Raw genomic sequence first — 4,259 nt, 5'->3', positions numbered from 1 at the left:
TCTGTCCTGTGTTCTAGTGTTGGGTTGTTATCTGATGTTATTGATTTTGTAACCAGAGGACTCCCTTTAGTGTTTCCTGTAATTTTGGGTTGGTTTTTGCAAATTGCCTAAGCTTCTGTTTATCTGGAAATGCCCAAATATTCCCATCATATTTGAGAGACAGTTTTGCTGGATATATAATTCTTGACTGGCAATGATTTTCCTTCATGGTTTTATATATGTCATCCCATTGCCTTCTTGCCTGCATGGCTTCTGCTGAGTACTCTGAGCTTATTCTTATTGACTCTCCTTTGTAGATGACTCTTCTTTTATCCCTAGCTGCTCTTAAAATTCTCTCTTTATCTTTGGTTTTGGCAAGTTTGATTATAATATGTCTTCGTGACTTTCTTTTGGGATCTACCTTATGCGGGGTTCAATGAGCATCTTGGATAGATATCTTCTCATCTTTTATGATATCAGGGAAGTTTTCTGCCAACCCACCTTCAACAATTCTCTCTGTATTTTCTGTTATCCTCCCCTGTTCTGGTACTCCAATCACTCATAGGTTATTCCTCTTGATAGAATCCCACATAATTCTTAGGTTTTTTCATTTTTTTCAATCCTTTTATCTGATTTTTCCTCAAATAAATTGGTGTCAAGTGCTTTATCTTCAATCTCACTAATTCTGACTTCCATTGCCTCAATTCTGCTCCTATGACTTTCTATTGAGTTGTCTAATTCTGAAATGTTATTGTTAATCTTCTGGATTTCTGATTGCTGTCTATGGATTCTTGCAGTCTGTTAAATCTGTCATTATGCTCTTCTCTAATCTTCTTTAGTTCCTCTATTGCCTGTTCTGCGTTTTGATTAATTTCCTTCCTGATGTCTTGAAGAGTTCTGTATATTAATCTTTTGTATTCTGCCTCTGGTAATTACAAGAAATTTTCCTCCTCCTGAAAATTTCTAGATTATTTTGAGGGCTTGCTGAAGTCGTCATGGTCTGCCTCTTTATGTGATTTGATATTGACTGTTGTCTCCGAGCCATTGATGTTATATTTATTTATTTTATTTTTGCTTACTGTGTTCTAGCTTCTTGTTTTGTTGTGTTTTAATATGCCCAAATAGGCTGCTTGTGTGAGCTAGCCCAATCACCAGTGCCCCTGAAGCTCTAATGTCCTGCTACCAGGTGGCCAGAACAGCCACTACGTATGTAAGCCCAGGAATCCACCCACTCCTCCTGTATGGATTCAGTTCAGGTGTCCAGGTAGTTGGTCACCAAATGTGTGGTGCAGGCTCTCACCTACAGTCCTAGACAGGCATGGATGATTGGTGTAGGCACAGGCATCCGGTTGCAGCAAGGGGACACAAGCTGAGCAAGGCAGGGGGCTGACGGCCACCCCTGAGTGTCAGGGAGGAAAGCATGTCCCTGTTTCCTAGAGTGCATAGATCGGTAGGTTTTGCAGTTGGACTATGAGCACCCAATGCTGTTGCCTGTAAGGACTGGGGGGCACCTCTTATTCTTGGGCCCCTGTCACAGGTGGCTAGGTGGCGTGGGTGGAGTCACCAGTCCTCAGGCCCCTGATGTGGGTAGGTGAAGACCCCGCTTAATGGGCAGAGCAGTGTCAAATATCAAACTTCACAGCTGAAACAGTTGAAGTTAGACTTCACGTATATACCCGGTTGCACTGCGGTAATGAGGGCCTACGCTGTTGAAATGTGCCCACACAAGTCTATGCAGGGGGAAAGGCACTCAAAGTCTGTGGATCCTTTATGCCTGTGCCTAGGCAAAGGGGCTGTGCCTACCCTGAGTTCTTGGCTTAGGGGAGCCAGCAGATTATTTTTTCCCCTATTTGTTAATTTGTTCACTCTCCAAGGCCAGGAGAATGGCTCAGGGTGCTTGACAGGTCCTACTTCCAGCCCAGGGGACTCGGCAATTACTGAAGCCGGTCCCAGACCCAGTGCAGAGCAGGGAGTGGGGAGGTAAATGAGAGAGAGGTTTTTCCTTAAGGGGGGTGTTTTTGATCCACGCAGTAGGCCAGATGCAAGTACTTCTCTTTTGCTGATAGAGGGCTGCTTCTCACTGGTTCTGGATGGCTGAGTAGATTGTCTGCTGCTAGGTCTCCCCTGATGTGGAAAATGCCTCCCTAGCGCTGCTGCTTGCCTGCCTCACCATGCACCAAGAGCTGATTAGGCCTGAAGGGCTCAGGCTCTCACTGGGTGAGGTCTGGCAACTCCTTGCTGCTTCCTAACTGTCTCTCCCTCCCCCTGCCACTCGGTCAGATTCCTTAACTTTGCTTTCGGTGTTCAGGGCTCCTAGACTGTCATATATAATTGATTCATTTGTTTTTCCAGGTCTTTGTAGTAAGAGGGACCACTGGAAGTGTCTGACTACTCTGCCATCTTGGCCCCATCTACTTTGCCCATTTTTTAATTGGATTATTTTTGTTGTAGACGTGTTGGATTTTCCAGTAGATTTTAGAGATTAGACCTTTGTCGGATTTGTAATAGCTACAATTTTTTTCCCAGTCTGTAGGTTCTCTTTTTACTCTTTTGGTGAAGTCTTCTGATGAGCATAAGTGTTTAATTTTTAGAAGATCCCAGTTATCTAGCTCATCTTCTGGAGTTTGTATGTTGTTAGTTATGGTTTGTATCCTGCTAATGCCATGTATTAGGGTCTCTAGTGTTGATCCTATTTTTTCTTCTATGAACTTTATAGTTTTATATTTAGGTATTTGATCCATTTTGAATTAGTTTTTGTGTATGGTGTGAGGTGTGGGTCCTCTTTCATTTTTTTGCAGATGGACATCCAATTTGCCAGCATCATTTGTTAAAAGACTGTCTTTTCCCCATTTGATGGACTTTGGGACCCTGTCAAAGATCAGGTGACTGTAGGTGGATGGATTTACATCTGGGTTCTCAATTCTGTTCTGTTGGTCAATGTATCTGTCATTCTACCAGTACCAGGCTGTTGTGACTACCATAGCTGTACAGTAGCTTCTGAGGTCAGGTAGTGGGTATCCTTCTACTTAATCTTCTTCAATAATGCTTTATTTATCCAAGGCCTCTTCCCTTTCCATATAAAGTTAAAGATTATTTTTTCCATCTCTTTAAAGAATGTTGTTGGTATTTGGGTAGGGATTGCACTGTACTTATAGATTGCTTTGGGTAGAATTGTCATTTTCACAATGTTGAGTCTACATATCCATCAGCATGGTATATTTTTCCATTTATGTAGCTCTCTTTTGGTTTCTTGCAATAGTGTTTTGTAGTTTTCTGTGTGTAGGTCTTTTATATCCCTGGTTAGATTTATTCCTAAGTATTTTATTTTTTTAGAGGCTATTATAAATGGTATTGTTTTCCTGATTTCCATTTCATCATTCTCTTTGTTGGTGTATAGGAATCCAACTGATTTTTGTATGTTTATCTTTTATCCTGCTACTCTGCTGAATCCTTCTGTTAGTTCTAGTAGTTTTCTTGTAGACCCTTTTGGGTTTTCTACATATAGTATCATATCATCTGCCAATAGGGACAATTTTACTTCTTCATTACCAACATGGATGTCCTTTATTTCTTTTTCTTGCCTTATTGTTCAAGCTAGGACTTCAAGCACAATGTTCTTGTTCCTGTTCTCAATGGGAACGTTTTCAGCTTCTCTCCATTAAGAGTGATGTTGGCTGTTGATTTTGTATAGATGCCCTTTATTATGTTGAGGAATTTCCCTTCTATACCTACTTTATTGAGAGTTTTTATCAGGAATGGGTGTTGGACTTTGTCAAATGCATGGCGAAGGGTTTTGGTTTAACTATCAGAAGACAAGAAGAGTGCAAAGCAGAGAGGAGAGGCCATTCACTAAGGATGGGGTTTTTCCACTCATGCATTCCATGCTCTCTTAACTCCTGTGCTTTTCTCATTTACATTTTCAGTCAAGGGTTTCTTTTCCTCATCAGCCAGAACCACAATGCTTTTCTTTATTTGGCCAACAAGAGCTAGCTTCTTCTCTTCCTTTATTTTATTCTCTTTTTTTTCATAAGTGAGAGCTCATGCATTCATAACTTCATTTATGAGTCCATCTCTTAATTTAACAATTGTTCACTGTAAACAAATATTATCTGTACAAGGAGTATAATAAAAATTACTACTTCACAGGTTTGTGAGGAAGATGAAATAAGATAATGCACGAAAAGATGCACTGTCTTTCATGCCAGGAACATAGCTAGCTCTCAATGAGTGTAATAGTGTTGTCAAATACTGAATATCCCTAGTATGCCAGACCCTATTTC

This window comes from Trichechus manatus, unplaced genomic scaffold, assembly GCF_000243295.1.
Source record: "Trichechus manatus latirostris isolate Lorelei unplaced genomic scaffold, TriManLat1.0 scaffold00057, whole genome shotgun sequence".
In the NCBI taxonomy this organism is placed as follows: domain Eukaryota; kingdom Metazoa; phylum Chordata; class Mammalia; order Sirenia; family Trichechidae; genus Trichechus; species Trichechus manatus.
This window is presented reverse-complemented; position numbering follows the sequence as displayed.